Raw genomic sequence first — 21,241 nt, 5'->3', positions numbered from 1 at the left:
GTCTCGCCACTCTCCATTCTGCAGCCCTGTGGAGTCGGAAGTCTGGGACGGGAGCTGTGTGTGTGCACGCACTACACACACACACACCATTAGTATTTAGGCCTACTTCAATTCATTATAAAAAACAAACACTCGCACATGATTTGAGCAAAAAGGTTTGTACATACAGACAAATTAACACACATTCCAGAACAACAATGCAAAGTGCTGTTTCATGCTTTTGTTATTGTTGACTTGAGAATGAGAGGGTGTAGCTAGACGCTGTATATTGAGTCAGAGCAGCAGTGATGCCATGCATTCCTCTTTCAGTCTACTCACCATGTGGCCAACCTACAGAGCCAGCGTGTTAGCCTGTCACTCAAAGCAATACTGTGCCAGTGGGGATGTGAAAATAACAATGGGCCAGTCTGGTTAATGGCTGAGAGAAACTAGCACACAATCAGTCATTTCTCACACTGTCTGCTCTCTCCTCTGTTCTTTCAGACAAAGATACACACACACAAACACACTCAATCACTCTACAATCAGTTACCCTAGAAAACCCCACCCCCCCCATGCAGGTTAACGTTAATTTCAAAACATAGACATGCACAAGCACAAAAGCACATTCCAATTTGTAACACTTTCACAAGCTGTATTGGTATTAAGGAGGAAAAGTGAGAGAGACAGAGACAGAAAGATGATCCAATCAGAGTGAAAAAGGCTTTTTTTGTATGCAATTAATGTTTACCACAAGAATCAATGGCCACCTGTTTAATCATTCAGTGATTTTAAGCAGTACAGAGACACAGAAGCTTTACAGTAACACCCAGGACTTGTTTCACCTTCAGCACAACAATAGTTTGTCTCTCTTCTCTCTTTCCTTACCGTCTTTCTATATCAAACTTAAGATGGCCAAATTGACCTATATTTCTCCTTAACGGCGGTCAGTAAGTCAGTCGATCAGCTCTCAATAACGCCAACAGAGGAGCAAAATCAGCATGCAACTCTTACACAACATTGTCATTAGTCAGTTAACGACCCACCCAGTCTGAGCGTGTACTTGACTTCACTGTCGAAACTCAGACTCGTCACACAAAAACATTGATATCTGGATTTCTTATATTCCGCTTTGAAATAGCCAAAAGCTATTTCTTGCACTGCAGGAAATGCAGAAGAGCCTTGTGACTTAAAACACATTCACTGAAAACCCACACTAACACACTAATACAGTGCCTTCGGGAAGTATTCAGCCCCCTGGACTTTTCCCACATTTTGTTACGTTACAGCCTTATTCTAAAATTGATTCAATTGTTTTTTTCCCCCCTCATCAATCTACACACCATACCCCATACTTCTTGGGTATGACGCTACAGTACAAGCGTGGCACACCTGTATTTGGGGAGTTTCTCCCATTCTTCTTTGCAGATCATCACAAGCTCTGTCAGGTTGGATGGGGAGCATTGCTGCACAGCTATTTTCAGGTCTCTCCAGAGATATTCAATAGAGATCAATTCCGGGCAATGGCTGGGCCACTCAAAGACATTCAGAGACTTGTCCCAAAGTCACTCCTGCATTGTCTTGGCTGTGTGCTTAGGGCCGTTGTCCTGCTGGAAGGTGAAGCGTTGATCCCAGTCTTGAGGTCCTAAGCGCTCTGGAGCAGGTTTTCATCAATGATTTCTCTGTACTTTACTCAGATCATCTTTGCCTCAATCCTGTCCAGTTTTCCTCCAGATGTGACACTTGGCATTCAGGCCGAATAGTTCAATCTTGGTTTCATCAGACCAGAGAATCTTGTTTTTCATGGTCTGAGAATCTTTAGGTGCCTTTTGGCAAACTAAAAGCGGGCTAACCTGAGAAGTGGCTTCTGTCTGGCTACTCTACCAAAAAGGCCTGATTGGTAGAGTGAATTCACCACAGGTGGAGTCCAATGCACCTGAGCTACATTTCAAGTCTCTCTGAATACTTACAGTTGAAATAGGAAGTTTACATACACTTAGGTTGGAGTCATTAAAACTTGTTTTTTAACCACTCCACAAATTTCTTGTTAACAAACTATAGTTTTGACAAGTTGTATCACAATTACAGTGGGTCGAAAGTTTACATAGGCAAAGTCAACTTTGTGTATAAACAGCATGGAAAATTCCAGAAAATGATGTCATGGCTTTAGAAGCTTCTGATTGGAATTAACCTATCAAATCAAATTGATTTATATAGCCCTTATTACATCAGCTGATATCTCAAAGTGCTGTACAGAAACCCAGCCTAAAACCCCAAACAGCAAGCAATGCAGGTGTAGAAGCACGGTGGCTAGGAAAAACTCCATAGAAAGGCCAAAACCGAGGAAGAAACCTAGAGAGAAACCAGGCTATGAGGGGTGGCCAGTCTTCTTCTGGCTGTGCTGGGTGGAGATTATAACAGAACATGGCCAAGATGTTCAAATGTTCATAAATGATCAGCATGGTCAAATAATAATAATCACAGTTGTTGTCGAGGGTGCAACAAGTCAGCACCTCAGGAGTAAATGTCAGTTAGCTTTTCATAGCCGATCATTAAGAGTATCTCTACCGCTCCTGCTGTCTCTAGAGAGTTGAAAACAGCAGGTCTGGGACATGTAGCACGCCCGGTGAACAGGTCAGGGTTCCATAGCCGCAGGCAGAACAGTTGAAACTGGAGCAGCAGCACGGCCAGGTGGACTGGGGACAGCAAGGAGTCATCATGCCAGGTAGTCCTGAGGCATGGTCCTAGGGCTCAGGTCCTCCGAGAGAGAGAAAGAAAGGGAATTAGAGAGAGCATACAAGACCTGTGTGTAGGAGAAATCGCTCCGTTTTGTACATCACATTTGGCTACCGAAACGAACCGAAAATTCAGTCACCTACAACGTCAAACTTTTTCCGAATTAACTCCATAATATCGACCGAAACATGGCAAACGTTGTTTGGAATCAATCCTCAAGGTGTTTTTTCACATATCTCTTCATTGATATATCGTTCGTGGAAGCCTGCATTCTTCTCTGAATTCTGTGGAAAAATACTTGCAGCTGACTTTTGTGCACCAATTTCGGCGCAGGACACCGGGCGGACACCTGGTAAATGTGGTCTCTTATGGTCAATCTTCCAATGATATGCCTACAAATACGTCATAATGCTGCAGACACCTTGGGGAAACGACAGAAAGGGCAGACTTACTCCTCTCGCATTCACAGCCATATAAGGAGACAATGGAAAACAGAGCCTCAAAAATCCTGCTCATTTCCTGGATGCCGTCTCATCTTGGTTTTGCCTGAAGCTCACGTTCTAGGGCACGCACAGAAAATATCTTTGCAGTTCTGGAAACGTCAGAGTGTTTTCTTTCCAAAGCAACCAATTATATGCATAGTCGAGCATCTTTTTGTGACAAAATATAGCGCTTAAAACGGGCAGGTCTTTTTATCCAAAAATTAAATAGCGCCCCCATAGCATCAAGAGGTTAAAGGCAATGTTACCAAATACTAATTGAGTGTATGTAAACTTCTGACCCACTGGGAATGTGATGAAAGAAATAAAAGCTGAAATAAATAATTATCTACTATTATTCTGACATTTCACATGCTTAAAATAAAGTGGTGATCCTAACTGACCTAAAACAGGGAATTTCTACTCGGATTAAAATGTCAGGAATTGTGATAAACTGAGTTTAAATGTATTTGGCTAAGATGTATGTAAACTTCCAACTTCAACTGTGGGTAAATAAGGTATTTCTGTTGTTTCTTGTCAATACATTTACATTTAAGTCATTTAGCAGACGCTCTTATCCAGAGCGACTTACAAATTAATTTGCAAACATTTAAAAAAAACGTTGCGCTTTGTCATTATGGGGTATTGTGTGAGTTTAAAAAAAATGTAATCCATTTTAGAATAAGGCTGTAACATAACAAAATGTGGAAAAAGTCAAGGGTTTTGAAAACTTTCTGAAGTGATTCCTCAAGAAAACACAGACAAAGGAAGACCATGATTTTGGGGATTTTCAACGAAAAGCAATCCCTAGAATAGTCCTTTGGAGGAAGTATTTTTGACATGTGTCTTAAAAGCATAACTGAGTAATTACTGATAAAAGTTAGCATATTTATGACATTTTGGCCTTACCAAGCCCTCCTTTAAGACTCCATAGTGTTTAATCTGTAAGTGCTACAAAGCAAACATTGGTCGCATATGAAGCTTTACCGCTTGCTCTTTAATATGAGTAGTATTTTGATATCAATAACTTCTTAAAACATTAATTTCTGAATATTGGAGGAAAAAAAGTTTACTTTCAATATATTGTTGAACATAACATACCCTACGTGGAAATCAAAGTTCCAGAATGGGATGTCTGCTACTTTTAGAGTTATGATCCAATTTGTAATCATTACCAACAGAGTGAATGTGAAAATGGATTCAAAATGGACACCCTCTGCTGGTGATTTGCAGGATGTGCAATGATGGTCTATTTATGCCAATTTATCTGTATAAGATGCTTTGTACAAATGTTTGCTTTGTAGCATCTACAGCTGAAACATTATGGAGTCTTGAAGGAGGCCTGGGTATGCCCCACATATCATAAATATGCCAACTTTGATTAATTACTTCTCAATTATGATTTTAGATACAAATGTCAACAATCCTTCCTCCATGTAGCCTACTTTTGATCAGCTAATAGACTAATCACAGATCAAGCAACGTGATGGACTAACAGTTCAAATCCTGTTGTGGCAAAATTATTGAGCTGTGACAGTACAAGTCCAATTAAGATCCGATATCTGTAAGGCCTCACGTCTGTACCTCAGCCTAGGCCACCAGTCAAATTAAGTCAAATGAATGCATGTAAACATTTAGTCCCCTGTGTGCACCATCACACACACACACAGCAAGTTTAGGTGACCCCAGTCAACATCAATCAGATAGGACACAACAGGGAGAGGCGACACTGGGGAAATGCCCTGGTCCACAATGGTTTTAATAAGCACATGCTGGATCAGATGGTATTGTTGGATAGAAGGATGCAGAGCAGATTGGTTCCTTTTCTCCTGGTCCAGCATAGGCTATAAGCCAAGCATTGTCCTGTCCAGACCTGGTTTTAAATACTATTTGCAATCATTAAAACGAATTGATCTATGCTTGATTGAGATAGCCTGGCTTAATGGACCAATATAATAGTCCCAAAACTGCTAACTCTGCCGAATTGTTACTCCTGGCAGGCTAAAGTAAACGCTCAAAAGTATTTGAAAGATATCAACCATTATTTGAACCCAGGTCTTGTCCAGCCTTCACCAGCAATTATGCTGAGGCCCTGGATGCATGAGCTATACAGATGAGTGGATCATCTATTTGGGAGGATTTAAGACTAATCTGCTATTTCTGTTCCACAAATCAAATCACAATGGGAATAGAATACATATCACATAAAGATAATGCACTGAAACATTGGTTAAAAAGCACATGGAAGCAGGACTGGGATTCTGAGAATAGACAGGAAGAATAATATTTGTAAGGAGTCGGGGAATGGGACAAGATATAGAAAACAGACAACAAAACCGAAGCTCTCAGTTTCAAGAAGCCAAAATGACCCCCTGCTAGTTTAAAGCTCATGCATGGACACACTGTGCTATGTTGTGCTGTGGGCCTACATGGGAATCTGTATGTGTCTTTTCAGAGGCAGATTGAGCTCTGTAATATCTTTGAGACATAAAAGTTATTTTGACTGTGGGGAACACCATTATACCATAATCCCATGTCTTAACTTTTCTCTCTAACACAAGGCTATCAGCAGAGTATGAAGTACCAAAGCTTGCCACGCCTTTAATCCTGAAATGTGTGTACCGCAGTAATGGTGTCATGGCCAGGGAGAAAGGGGAAGTGTTGTTCTGGTCTTGCAGGTTGTCTCTGTCAGTTAGCCCCCTCCCTTCCTTCCTCGGTTCCTCTCTCCCTCTGATTGCTCTGGATGCTCATTTCATTACCCTTCATTCCCCAGACACTTACAATCCTATTACCTAGCTCCAGCCTTGGCTTTCAGCCACAGCTCCAGTGTGTGTGCGTGTGCGTACGCCCATGTGAGTGTCTGTGGATGATCCGTCCTCGGGCTCCACTCTACCGTACCACACACCACAACGCAGCAGACACAAGACATTGATCTGGGTTGTAACGGCACTGGGCAGCTACAGCATGGATGCATCAAAGACACGACAACTCAGAGGTTCACAGCATCAGCAGGATCAATAGAGAGGAGACAGGCGCGAGGCTTCAAAGAACATGCAGGGGAAGAGTTAACACTGTCGGATAATGTCATCAATGGACTGCTAGGCTATAGAGGAACTCTGTAGATGAACAGCCAGATCAAATGGTTAGATCACACTGTTTCACAAGCATTATTTGTCTCTTTTTTTCTAAAAAAAAATTTTATTGCTTTTCCATTGACCTCAAATCGAGCATATTTCAACCTCATACAACATCAACATACAGTGAGCTCCAAAAGTATTGGGACTGTGACATTTTTTTTTTTTTGCTCTGTACTCCAGCACTTTAGATTTGAAATGATACAGAGTGCATACTGTAAGCTTTAATTTGAGTGTATTTTCATCCAGATCGGGTGAACCGGTTAGAAATTACAGCACTTTTTGTACATAGTCCCCACATTTTAGGGGACTAAAAGTATTGGGACAAATTCACTTATATGTGCATTAAAGTAGTCAGAATGTTTGTATTTGGTCCCCAATTCCAAGCATGCAATAATTACATCAAGCTTGTGACTCCACAAACTTGTTGGATGCATTTGCTGTTTGTTTGGTGGAGTTTCAGATCATTTTGTGCCCATTAGAAATGAATGGTGAATAATGTATTATACCACTTTTATTGTAAATAAGAATAGATGTCACGACTTCCGCCGGAGTCGGCTCCTCTCCTTGTTCGGGCGGCTTTCGGCGGACGACGTCACCGGCTTTCTAGCCATCGCTGCTCCATTTTTCATTTATCCATTTGTTTTGTCTTGTTCCCTGTACACCTGGTTTTCATTAACCAATCACACTACATGTATTTATTCCTCTGTTCCCCATCATGTCTTTGTGTGAAATTGTTTTGTGTTATATGTAAATTTTGAGCGCTAAGACTGGTGTTCGTTCATTCCGTCTTTTGTCACGAGGTATGATTATTTGTTTGAACATAATTATTGTGACCGTTTGCTCGTTTTTCATTTTTGCCTATTGGCTGGAGGTTGACGCAGTGGCGTCCATCTGTTGGTTTCTCCTGCCTCAATAAAGTGTGAGCCTCTTCACAGCTCCCTGCTCTCCAGTAGAATATGTTTCTAAAACACTTGTACATTAAAGTGGATGCTACCATCAAATTAAAATAAGATTTTATTGGTCACATACATATTTAGCAGATGTTATTGCGGGTGTAGCGAAATGCTTGTATTCCTAGCTCCAACATTGCAGTAGTATCTAAAAATGATTCACAACAATACACACAAATCTAAAAGTTAAAGAATGGAATTAAGAAATATATAAATATTAGAATGAGCAATGTCGGAGTGGCATTGACTAAAATACAGTAGAATAGAATACAGTATATACATATGAGATGAGTAAAGCAGTATATAAACATTAATAAAAAGTGACTAGTGTTGCATTATTTAAAGATGCCAGTGATTCCAAGTCTATGTACAGTTGAAGTCAGAAATTTACATACACCTTAGGCAAATATATTTAAAAACGTATTTTTTTAATCCAAGAAAAAAAAGTCCCTGTTTTAGGTCAGTAACACGGAACCCAAACCGGCTGCACGCGTGCGCCATAGTGCGCTATCGTGCATAAATGAATTTTGTCCCCCAACACCAAATGCGATCACGACACGCAGGTTAAAATATCAAAACAAACTCTGAACCAATTACATTAATTTAGGTCGAAAAGCATTAAACATGTATGGCAATTTAGCTAGTTAGCTTGCACTTGCTAACTAATTTGTCCTATTTAGCTAGCTTGCTGTTGCTAGCTAATTTGTCCTGGGATATAAACATTTAGTTGTTATTTTATCTGAAATGCACAAACTCCTCTACTCTGCCAATTAACCACACATAAAACGGCCAACCGAATCGTTTCTAGTCATCTCTCCTCCTTCCAGGCTTTTTCATGTTTTAATTTATATGGTGATTGGCATTTAAACTTTCATAGTATTACCACAACTACCAACAAAACTGTTTGTCTTTCAATCACCCACGTGGGTATAACCAATGCGAAGATGGCACGTGGATACCTGCTTCTATAAACCAATGAGGAGATGGGAGAGGCAGGACTTTCAGCACGATCTGCGTCAGAAATAGGAAAGACTTCTATTTTAGCCCTTGGCATCGCAGACGCTTGTTGGCACGCACGAGCAATGTGGGTGCAATAATTTAATAACATGGATTTCTAAATTTATTTTGCAACGCTCACGCATGCGATGTGTCCGGTCTGGCCAGCATGTTAGGATCACCACTTTATTTTAAGAATGTGAAATGTAAGAATAATAGTAGAGATAATTATTTATTTAAGCTTTTATTTCTTTCATCATATTCCCAGTGGGTCAGAAGTTTACATACACTCAATTAGTATTTGGTAGCATTGCCTTTAAATTGTTTAGCTTGGGTCAATCGTTTCGGGTAGCCTGCCACAAGCTTCCCACAATAAGTTGGGTGAATTTTGGACCATTCCTCCTGACAGAGCTGGTGTAACTGAGTCAGGTTTGTAGGCCTCCTTGCTCACACACGCTTTTTCAGTTCTGCCCACAAATAATCTATAAGATTGGGGTGAGGGCTTTGTGATGGCCACTCCAACACCTAGACTTTCCTGTCCTTAAGCCATTTTGCCACAACTTTGGAAGTATGCTTGGGGTCATTGTCCATTTGGAAGACCCATTTGCGACCAAGCTTAACTTCCTGACTGTCTTGAGATGTTGCTTCAATATATCCACGTAACTTTCTTTCCTAATGATGCAATCTATTTTGTGAAGTGCACCAGTCCCTCCTGTAGAAAAGCACCCCCACAACATGATGCTGCCACCCCCGTGCTTCACGGTTAGGATGGTGTTCTTCAGCTTGCAAGCCTCCCCTTTTTTCCTACAAACATAACGATGGTCATTATGGCCAAACAGTTCAATTTGTGTTTCATCAGACGAGAGGACATTTCTCCAAAAAGTATGATCTTTGTCCCAGTCTGCAGCTGCAAACCGTAGTCCGGCTTTTCTTATGGCGGTTTTGGAGCAGTGGCTTCTTCCTTGCTGAGCGGCTTTTCAGGTTATGTCAATATAGGACTCGTTTTACTGTGGATATAGATAATTTTGTGCCTGTTTTCTCCAGCATCTTCACAAGGACCTTTGCTGTTGTTCTGGGATTGATTTGCACTTTTCGCACCAATGTGTGTTCACCTCTAGGAGACAGAACGCGTCTCCTTTCTGAGCGGTATGACGGCTGTGTGAAGCCATGGTGTTTATACTATTGTTTGTACAGATGAACGTGGTACCTTCGGGAGTATGGAAGTTGCTCCCAAGGATGAGCCAGACTTGTAGAGGTCTACAATTCTTTTTCTGTGGTCTTGGCTGATTTCATTTGATTTTCCCATGATGTCAAGCAAAGAGGCACTGAGTTTGAAGGTAGGCCTTGAAATACATCCACAGGTACACCGCCAATTGACTCAAATGATGTCAATTAGCCTATCTGAAGCTTCTAAAGCCATGACATCATTTTCTGGAATTTTCCAAGCTGTTCAAAGGCACAGTCAACTTAGTGTATGTAAGCTTCTGACCCACTGGAATTGTGATACAGTGAATTATAAGTGAAATAATCTGTCTGTAAACATTTGTTAGAAAACTTACTTGTGTCATGCACAAAGTAGATGTCCTAACCGACTTGCCAAAACTATAGTTTGTTAACAAGAAATTTGTGGTGGTTGAAAAACAAGTTTTAATGACGCTACCCTAAGTGTATGTCAACTTCCGACAGCAGCCAACAAGGTGCAGGGTTGCATTACTGGGTGGAATCTGGCTAGTGATGGCTATTAAACAGTTTGATGGCCTTAAGATAGAAGCTGTTTTTCAGTCTCTTGCTCCCAGCTTTGATGCACCTTTACTGACCTCGCCTCCTGGATGATAGCGGGGTGAACAGGCCGTGGCTCGGGGAGTTGATGTCCTTGATGATCTTTTTGTCCTTCCTGTGACATCGGGTGCTGTGGGTATCCTGGAGGGCAGGCAGTGTGCCCCGGTGATGCGTTGGGCAGACTGTACCACCCTCTGGAGAGCTCTGCGGATGCGGGTGGTGCAGTTGCCGTACCAGGCGGTGATACAGCCCGACAGGATCCTCTCAATTGTGCATCTGTCAAAGTTTGTGAGGGTTTTAGAGGACAAGCCAAATTTCTTTAGCCTCCTGAGGTTGAAGAGGCGCTGTTACCACCTTCTCCACTGCGGTCACATCAATGTGTATAGGGGCGTGCTCCCTCTGCTGTTTCCTGAAGTTCACTATCAGATCCTTTGTTTTGTTGACATTGAGTGAAAGGTTATTTTCCTGGCACCACTCTCTCAGGGCCCTCACCTCCTCCCTGTAGGTTGTCTCGTCATTGTTGGTAATCAGGCCTACTACTGTTGTGTCGTCTGCAAACTTGATGATTGAGTTGGAGGCGTGCGTGGCTACGCAGTCATGGGTGAAAAGGAAGTACAGGAGGGGGCTGAGCACGCACCCTTCTAGGGCCCCTGATTTGAGGATCAGCGAAGTGAAGGTGTTGTTTCCTTCCTTCACCACCTGGGGGCGGCCCGTCAGGAAGTCCAGGACCAAGTTGCACAGGGCGGGGTTCAGACCCAGGGCCCCAAGCTTAATGATGAGCTTGGAGGTTACTATGGTGTTGAATGCTGAGCTATAGTCATTGAACAGCATTCTTACATAGGTATTCCTATTGTCCAAATAGGGCAGTGTGCAGTGCGATGGCGATTGCATCGTCTGTGGATTTATTGGGGCAATAAGCAAATTGAAGTGGGTGTCAGGTAAGGTAGAGGTGATATGATCCTTAACTAGCCTCTCAAAGCACTTCATGAACACAGAAATGAGTGCTACGGGGCGATAATCATTTAGTTCAGTTACCTTTGCTTTCTTGGGTACAGGAACAATGGTGGACATCTTGAAGCAAGCGGGAACAGCAGACTGCGATATGGAGATATTGAATATGTCCGTAAACACTCCAGCCATCTGGACTGCGCATGCTTTCAGGACACGGCTAGGGATGGAGTCTGGGCCGTCAGCCTTGTGAAGGTTAACATGCTTAAAATGTCTTACTCACATCGGCCACAGAGAAAGAGAGCCCACAAACCGGCCGCATCGGTGGCACTGTGTTGTCCTCAAAGCGGGTGAAGGTGTTTAGCTTGTCCAGAAGCAAGACGTTGGTGTCCGCGATGTGGCTGGTTTTCCCTTTGTAGTCTGTGATTGTCTGTAGACCCTGCCACATATGTCTTGTGTCTGAGCCGTTGAATTGTGACTCCACTTTGTCTCTGTACTGAGGTTTTGCCTGTTTGATTGACTTACGGAGGAAATAACTACACTGTTTGTATTCTGCCATATTCCCAGTCACCTTGCCATGGTTATGTGGTCATTCGCGCTTCCAGTTTACCGCAAATGCTGCCCTCCATCCACAGTTTCTGGTTTGGGTAGTTTAATAGTCACAGTGGGTACAACACCTCCTATACACTTCCTGATGAACTCAGTCACCGTATATTCGTCGATGTTATTCTCAGAGGTTACCCGGAACATATCCCAGTACGCGTACTTCCTTATTACAGGTAGTCCTGAAGTTTTGTTGATGACTTGTCTAGAGTTGTATCCCGCTCACAATTAAAATACCCCTCTCTCCATATAATATTCCACTTACATTGAGAACATTTTAGTATAAAATCATTAATGAACATTGGGTCCTCTTCATCTGGGCAATAACAATTCAGTAGAGTGACTTTTTATGTGCTAGGTTTCCCTTATAAAACGTCCATTTGGGTTTGGAGTAAATTCTGTAGACTTAAATGGGACTTTTTTTTTATCAATGAAAATGTATACTCCTCTGAATTTTAAGTAGTAGGTGGAGGAGAATGACAACACATCCCAAGCTTACCTAAACCTGATGACGGTGTCATTATTATTTTTTTATTATAAGAATATACCTTAATTATTTTGACTGCCTGCACAATTCCATTGACATTCCATGGCACACATGTTCATGTATTCAATAACACATTATATTGAAATAGGTCTTTACTAGGGTTGTGGCCGCCATTAAATGTCAGCCGATTATTGTCATGCAAAAGACTGCCGGTCTCACAGTAATTGATGTTAATTAATATGAACAATATAAAAAGTCTAATAAATCAATTTAATATATACCATCACAATAAATCCATTATTTATATTCGGCAGTTCTAAAGAAACAATATGATACGAAGAAAATGTTTTTCAGAAGAACAGAATATGAGTTGGCCTACTGTATGGGCCATGCCATAGGCTTGTCCATTTAGTAGATAATCATGTGCCATTATTTTATATTATATGGTTTTATAGTAGGAAGAATATAATGACAACTTTGCTGAATAAAATATAAAGGATATTTTTTCCATTCCGAAGCTAGTGCGCATATGAAGTGACGATGTTGAGCGTAAAAGTTATCATTTGAAACAGGTCCTATGCTCTAGATTTAGAGTTATTTGTCTTAGAAATCAAAACATAGATGGGCTGCATGATGTGACTATAGGCTATTGATGATTTGAGAAAGAGCTCAGTTCCTTGCCTCAGGCTGCACACACACTGTTCTCTCATCAAGTGATCATATTTTCACCCATCATACTATTCTCAATTGAATCTGTAAAATGAGTTAAGATTTAGAATAGCCACTTCTCAAATGGGCAGGGGAAAAAAGATGTCATCCGTATGCACTCATTTGAGTGCTATTTATCAAATGGAGGCCGCTTTCTGCTTGTTCGGATAGGCTACTCCAGTTATTTCACTCCACTCATCAACCACTGTTCAAGGATCATACAGCCTCTGTCTGTCAGACAGGTGAGATTTCGCTCAAACTCTGTATGCCATGGGCTCCCCAATCCTGTCCCTGTAGCTACCCAATGCTTAGTTTGGGAAACCAATTGAAATCTGTTTGGGAACATCAATAGTAACATGTTTTCACAGCGAAACATTTCATTAAACTATTGACAGCCCCTCTCTATGCTCGCTCAAGAAAGGAATGATGGAGAGATGGAAACGCACAGTGGTGAGATATTCTGTAGCTAAAAAGGTGATGTGTAAGTCTATTAATTATGAAAATATTTAAAAAGTTCCCTATTTCTAGGCTATTCAAAATCAAATACAAATGCATTAGAATTGTAGGCTAACTCTGCACAATCAATGAACCAACAGCATTGCCTAGGCCTATATTTTCTCTCCCAGACTCATGGATAGAAAGTTTGGAGTTTAGCATAAGGTAACCAGTCCATCCAGGATGCATAATAATGCAGTCTACAGTCAAATGTGATTACTAGAATTTGTTTAAATTTTGGAGCATAGGCTACTCCAACTATGTTCAGCGTTTTAAAATGTTTGTTTTTTTCTTCTGCTGTGCGTAATATGTAGTAGGCTATGTATTGTATAATGGCTCAATCATTATTAATTTTTTCAATAAATAGGGTGGTGCTTGGGCTCATATATAGGCCTATGCATTTGTAACGGATGTGAAACAGCTACTTTAGTTAGCGGTGTGCGCTAAATAGCGTTTCAATCAGTGACGTCACTTGCTCTGAGACCTTGAAGTAGTAGTTCCCCTTGCTCTGCAAGGGCCACGGCTTTTGTGGAGCGATGGGTAACGACGCTTTGAGGATGACTGTTGTTGATGTGTGCAGAAGGTCCCTGGTTCGCGAGGGGACGGTTTAAAATTATACTGTTACACATTATAGGCCTATGCATAAGATTGAATATGCATATAGTGTTTTGAATGAATCACCACATTAGAGAGCACTGTCCATTTTGTTGTGTTAGGCTTTCAAACAACTTCCACAACGACCATGTTTTCAGCTCAGCTCACAGTGAGGTGAGTTTTAAAAGCACATACTGTTTTGATGATGTGTTTGATGTGATTTTTGATTGCATTTGCATTGATGTCAGAGTGGTTAGAGGGACAATAAAGCCCTGAGTACCAGGCCATTAGCCAGGTCGTTAGCTAGTTGGGTACTACCAACACATGTCCAGAGAGCATAAAAGGAGATTACCATGACTCAATGGTCACGTGGAATTTACTGTGGTCACTGCAATAACCTTAGTCTTTACATATTTTTGGTCTCATATTGACTCCATACATTATGTACGTTGTTGATTCACTACATACACAGCTACAATTAAAATAGTATTGCTCAATCCTCAAGCTTCTTAATGGGCATATATTAACAAAACATACAAAAACTGAACAGAACAATAACTCCCTCAGGTTCCTTTTTCACCTCTTCCCCTTTGATGCTTCCCATATAAACCTGTCCTGTTCTGTTGCACAGATGAGAGAGCGACCTTATTGGTGCCTCTGTAGTGGTCTTTCCCCTTAATGCAGGTTATTGGTCAGTGACTATGTCTCTGTACCCTACAAAATAAAATATATACATTATAAAGTCTTGGCCAGACTTAGTGGAACTCACACCATTTTAGCAATAAGAAATCTTATTAAAATCTGCTCATATACACCCCCAGGAAGAATACGATGCTTTTTTCTTTCTTTCTTTCTGACATTGAAGCACTTCTGTTTACAGTACCAAAAGCGCAACTTTAGATCATTAGAAAGCATTCGCCAAAAGCCCCAATACACCTGGATGGATTTCTGCAAATATGTAAATACCACGGGAGTACTCTTACATTTGGGAACTATTCATCAACAACAAAAAGATCAACAAACAAATGTTGGCCAGAGCGAGATGAGCTAAAATCTAACAAGGGAACAGTAGATAAACCCTCTCAAACTTTTTCAGCTTGTAGTTGGTTGACAGAAATTGCACTGATAAATAATGGGGAATAGTAGTCTACTCGCCCTTGCATGTTTGTCCCAACTCACGTTTTGACAACTCAATGGGAACTTGCCTGCCTACCCGCCCATTTGATCGATGACAAATACATTTCATTGACAACTAAGAGGTATGCTAACTGCGGATAAAAGCCGTTCAAGTTCAGCATATAAATGCAACATGTGAAGAGTTGGTCCCATTTCATGAGCTGAAATAAAAGATAGCAGAAATTGTCCATATGCACAAAAGCTTATTTCTCACATTTTTAACATAATGTCGCAAGGATCTGTACACAATTCCTGGAAGGTGAAAATGTCCCAGTTCTTCCATGGCCTACATACTCAACAGACATGCCACCCATTGAGCGTGTTTGCGATGCTTTGGATCGACGTGTACGACAACGTGTTCCAGTTACCGCTGATATCCAGCAACTTCGCACAGCCATTAAAGAGGAATGGGACAACATTCCACAGGCCACCATAAACAGCCTGATCAACTCTATTCGAAAGAGATGTGTTGCACTGCATGAGGCAAATGGTGGTCACACCAGATACTGACTGGTTTTCTGATCCATGCCCCAATATTTTTTTTAAGGTATCTGTGACCAAGAGGCATATCTGTATTCCCAGTTATGTGGAATCCATAGATTAGGGCCTAAATAATTGAGTTCAATTGACTGAGTTCCTTATATGAACTGTAACATCTTTGAAATTGTTGCATGTTGCGTTTATATTTTTCTTCAGTGTACCTAACTAAAATGACACCTGAATCAAAAACGATATGAGTGGAAAAAGTTGGTCACTCACCCACTCGTCCAATGAAAAAATCCTCCCAGCAGCTAGCTAATTTCTTGCTCTGTTTTTAGCTTGCTAAATAAATAGCTAAGCTAGCCTATTAGCCACATTATGATTGACTTGCTAGTTCAATTGTATTTACATTCCCAGCCTTATTTACATTCATCAGTTTTTGTCCAAAATATTGAGCCATTGAAACCGAAACAGTTTATCCCGAATGGCTGGAGGAAGCAAACAATGTACAAGGCCAGCTGTGATTTCCAACATGCTAGAAGAGACCAATGGACTTCGGTCATTGTGCTAATGCTAGTTAGCAATTACGCTAGTCTTAGACTTAAACTTCCTTCAAAATGCACACATCTGTCTCTATGGTAGTAGATCAAGGGCCTCATTCCCAAAATCCAGAAGTATCCCTTTAAGCAAGGTGCGTTATGAAGGAGAATTTAAAAAAATACATACAGTATATATACACACACACTTATGATTCCATTGCCCAACTAGACCTAAATGAGACACTTCTTTCATTATTATTATTTTTTATTTAAAAAATTAAAAATCCATTATGTGTAATCTCTGACAGTAAAGGAGGTCTGGGTCGCTGCATGTTCAACTCCCATACGCATTCCCAACCACTGCGGAGTGAGTGTCAGCACTATGTGTCTATGCTATGTGCAGTCAGCTAGCATAATTAGTGTTTGTGAAGTATGTAAATATAGTGATAATTATTAAGGAGTCCTGTCTAGGACTGGTTCTGCCTTCTGAGATAGATTAGACACTTCTAAAGTATGCATTGATCCTTTATCCTGCCCAGCATGATTGGCATACCTCTTGTTTTTGTTTTTTTAAGAAAAGGAATAGGCTATCCCTCTTAGGGTCAATAAGAGAAAAACACTCCATATAATTCTCCATTTAAATGTATGCAAGCTGATGCAGGCCTATAACCACTGGAGTAGCCTACGCTTCCGTTGTACTGCACGCAACCACATGTAGGGAGCATTCGCATTTGACCCTTTGGGGGACAAAGCGGGCAGATCATTAAGAGCGGGGTGGTATAATGACTTGTAACATCAATGCAACATCTGTCTGCTCTGGGCACATGCCTCCAGTTGTCTGAAACTTCCTTCAAACCGTGGCCTGCGTTGTCCAGCAGTTACAGCCACTGACCCCGGCACATGTGTATGCCAGAGTCGACATGGGTTTGAATCTGGCCCACTCACTGCCCTTTGACTCACCCTCCCCCATCTTTACTATCGCTTCAATAAAAAGCTCAAAGAACTACGAAAGGAGTGGGCCTGCACTTCAAACCTCAGAAAATACAACTCTGTATAGAACCTGAAAATAGAACCAACACCTCATCTGATCTCTATAACTACCACCTCATCCCCAACTTGACCGCCACCATAGAGAGAGTGGCAGGTAGCCTAGTGGTTAGAGTGTTGGACTAGTAACCAAAAGGTTGCAAGATTGAATCCCTGAGCTGACAAGATACAAATATGTCGTTCTGCCCCTGAACAAGGCAGTTAACCCAGTGTTCCTAGGCCGTCATTGAAAATAATAATTTGATCTTAACAGACATGCTTAGTAAAATAAATAGAGAGAGCAGTCAGCCCACCCACCAGGTCCCCTGTGGAGAGGAGGGCCTTGGAAGGTATTATCCATGATCCCCAGCATTTTTAGATTTTATTATCTCATTACAAGACAAGACCGGCAACCATTTTTATGTAGTTAGTCTCCCCACCAGCCCCAGTCCCAGCATTGGACCACCAAGCCTCTTCCTCTCATCCCAAACCCCAATAAATCTGCCTCCCTAACCCCAGCCACTTGGCCCTCTCCATTTCATTTATACTACCAGACCTGTCCCCACTGTTTCCCCTAAAACAGAGAGAGAGGACGGGAAGAAGAAATAAATTGGGGAGAGGACAGAACATGAAATTAGATCGTATATAGCAGGAAAGGTGAGACTCTGAAAAGAGCCTCAAAGCTAGTGGCCATGTTTGGTGATAAACTCTGTGGTCTCCCAATATCCCCAACCCCCTATCCTACTCCATCCCTCCTGCCTCTCCATTTCCCTGCCTGCCTGGCCCTACCCCTGCACCTCCTTTCCGCTGCCTACTCCTATCTTGGTAGGCCTGCAGTGCAGTGCCCCGAGTGCGCTCACTGGAGCGCAGGCCCCCGTAAGAAAGGCTCCCATTCATTCAGCCTGACTCCAGATGCTGGCTACAACACTCCTCCAGGCTATGGCAGGGAGAGAGAGAGCAAGGGAGCGAGTAAGCAGGAAAGAGAGATAGGAATCTGATGGCCATCATTAACAGGCTAAATACATTTTAAAGATGACGTGCTGAACTGTTGACCCCTGGTGGTGATGTTAATAGGCCCGACCATTATTGTTTTGTCTCAAACCATATTTCAAACTGTAATTTTAGTTCCCATTTCAAAGGTTTATTTGCTGTGAGGGACAAATTCTGTTATGTGTTACATCCAATATAATGACTGATTTACTATTGGGCAATTTAGAAACAGGGAAGCTAAGGGGCTGAAGAAAGAAAGAAAGAAAATAATTCCTTCTCACTTTCAAGCAAGATAGCCTTACCTTACTCAAATCAATACTCTGGCTCTATTCTCCACCCTTCTGTGGCGCTGTTCAAAACCTGTAGAAAAAGAAAACCTTGGTTAAGACATAAGAAAACAATCAAGTACAATATTGTGTGTGTGTTGCTAGTGTTTCAGTCATGACAACCTTCAGCTGAACTGTGTCTTTCTGGTATGCGGACCATCTCAAACAGTGTTTCAATGGTGCAGTCCTTCAGCCATGCAGAAAATGAAAATAGCAACGAAGAGGACAGGGCAAAATACTACAAAACACACACACAGGAAACCCTAACTGCGGTACTTCTGTTCTGAGAGAGAAAGAGAGAGTTGAGAGAGAGAGGTCTGCCAGGGAATGGTGTGTGTGTTTGTGTCAGTAAACACAGGGAGCTGATCGTGGACTACAGGAAACTGGGGGGTGAGCACGCCCTCATCCACATCGATGGGGCTGCAGTGGAGTGGGTTGAGAGCTTTAAGTTCATTGGTGTCCAAATCACTAAGACTTAAAATGGTCCACTCACACGCGTAGAGTCGTGAAGAAGGTGCGAAAGCACCTCTTCCCCCCTGGAAGTTTAAAAAGGTTTGGCATGGTCCCTGAAATCCTCAAAAAGTTCTATAACTGCACCATTGAGAGCATCTTGACTGGCTGCATCACTGCTTGGTAAGGCAACAGCACCACCCTCGATTGCAAGGTGCTACAGAAGGTAGTGTGGACAGCCCAGTACATCACTGGGGCCACACACTCTGCCATCCAGGCCCGGAAAATTGGCCTTGGGTGACTCCAGCCACCCAAGCCATAGACTGTTCTCTCTGTACAGCAACTCTCTGTACAGCAAGCGGTACCGGTGCATGAAGTCTGACACCAACACGCATCTGAACAGCTTCTATCCCCAAGCCATAAGACTGCTAAATGGCTAACAGAATGGCTACACAGACTATTTGAGTTGACCCTTGTATTTTATTGTTGTTACTGTGTTTTTTATTCTACCTTATGTTATTTTAAGTGCATAATTGATATTGATTACAGCATTGTGGTACAGACACATTAAGCTTTATCCCTGCAAACGTTAGTAGTACACCATGATGCACACACACACACACACACACACAACCAATCTGTACACACACACAGGAAGCCTTTACATACAAAAACACAGACAAGAACACAAAGAGAAACACATACAAACATACTCAGTGAAACACACAATTTAACTGTTTTCGGGGTCCCCTATTACCAACCCGATCACTGATATAAAAAAATCTGCATTCCCTGTCCCAATGCTAACCCAAGCAGGAAGAAGCAAACACTGACAGGCCCTAATCGATCTACAACCAGGCTTATATCATATGGTGGTTCTATGTCCGACACATTCACTGACCATGTTGAGGTCATTGCATACATCCCAACTGTTCTATCCATCAGAGAACATCCCTCCACCGCATGTCGTGCCCTGGCCTCCTCGCTGCCTCTGCTGAGGGCAGTGAATGAAAAGGAATCAAATTTATGCAGTCTAACAACTCCCTCTTGTGGCATATCTATGTTATCACATCTAAAGTCAAACATTGCAATGGAAAGTTACAGCAAAGATACTGATACTGACTTCCCCTTTCATCTGTGGTTACAGTACCATACCCTAAATGTTTAGATAACACGCTCATGGTTAGGCCGTTGAACGATATTTTAAATGAAGTTAATTAGGACTTACCTATGATGTATTATCATGTTCAATCGAATTTGATCTAGTGCCCACCAGCGTTCATGTGGGCATGGTGGCCTGTCAGAGCTGGAGGTTAAGGCGCACGCAACTCGAAGGCAGCAGACATCTATCATGATTACATGACATGTAGGCGGTGGCTAAAGTAGCCTAATTGGCAAAAGGCCTTGTCCTAATATGATTGTAGCCATACACTTAATGACGGATATGGAAATGTCCCCATCTTACATTGTCTGCTCGTGGGATTCGAACTTGGGACCTTTCGATTACTGGCCCAACGTTCAAGTATGCCAAGAAAGGTGAAATGACGCGTAAGGATACAAGTGTCTGGTCATTATTACACATTAACTAAAGTAAATATGTATATGTCAGTACTTTTTAAACCAACATGCTATGACTATGTCCCCCAAACATGATGCACCAATTATGTCTCGTCTATTCACCTCATGAACGTTTGCCAACAGTACTGCGTGGACGTGCATGCCGGAGTCCTGAGAGCCCTACAACAAACACCTGTTTACTGGAAGTTACCGTAAATTACTGTGTGTAGTGTGCGGCAATACTTACGTCCGCCTACGGTTACCATTCAATGGACCTTTACCATGTCTGTTACTATAATATCATGCCCATTGGCTAGCACTGTATGCTTGGTTAGTTTCGTTTTCAGAGTGCCAGCAGCTTAAAGCTGTTACGCAGTCATTTTACACGGATATGCAACAGCAAAGTAAACTCGACAACGTCCTATGGACGGTATCCATATTAGAGGGATCTAAACCAGAGCTATGATATGCATAAGCCTATCGAATGTATTTAATGTTTCCTCAATAGCAGATAGGCCAGTATGTAAATTCTATAATCGTTTTAAATGGTATCTATTTTACAGATAAAGCCAATGACTATACCATTTTTGTAGGACCCTTAATTTGAATATATGTAGAAGTGGATTGGTATTATTGAAATATTATAGGCCATATATATCTGTATAATAATACATAAGAACTCCATATATATTTTATAAGAAGGGGATGGTTTCTTGCACAATTTAGAGCAAACCGAAACATAAACAACTCACTAATTTGTGGTAAATTTGTTTTAAAAAAACATAATGTGTGAATACAAACCAAAT

At 41.6% G+C, this 21,241-nt stretch overlaps 1 long non-coding RNA gene across 2 annotated transcripts; it reads right to left on the bottom strand.

Moving 5' to 3' along the window:
• Positions 1-738: 738 nt before the first annotated feature.
• LOC135528522 (uncharacterized) lies at positions 739-20,769 on the bottom strand. 2 transcript variants are annotated; one of them, XR_010453554.1, is made up of 3 exons: positions 20,683-20,769; positions 18,405-18,462; positions 739-2,737 (listed from the first exon to the last, which is right to left on the bottom strand). It is a non-coding gene; the product is annotated as an uncharacterized LOC135528522 (long non-coding RNA). The 2 variants fall into 2 exon arrangements; XR_010453555.1 differs by lacking the exon at positions 20,683-20,769 and adding an exon at positions 20,107-20,540.
• Positions 20,770-21,241: the final 472 nt, after the last annotated feature.

This window comes from Oncorhynchus masou, chromosome 33, assembly GCF_036934945.1.
Source record: "Oncorhynchus masou masou isolate Uvic2021 chromosome 33, UVic_Omas_1.1, whole genome shotgun sequence".
Lineage (NCBI taxonomy): Eukaryota > Metazoa > Chordata > Actinopteri > Salmoniformes > Salmonidae > Oncorhynchus > Oncorhynchus masou.
This window is presented reverse-complemented; position numbering and strand designations above follow the sequence as displayed.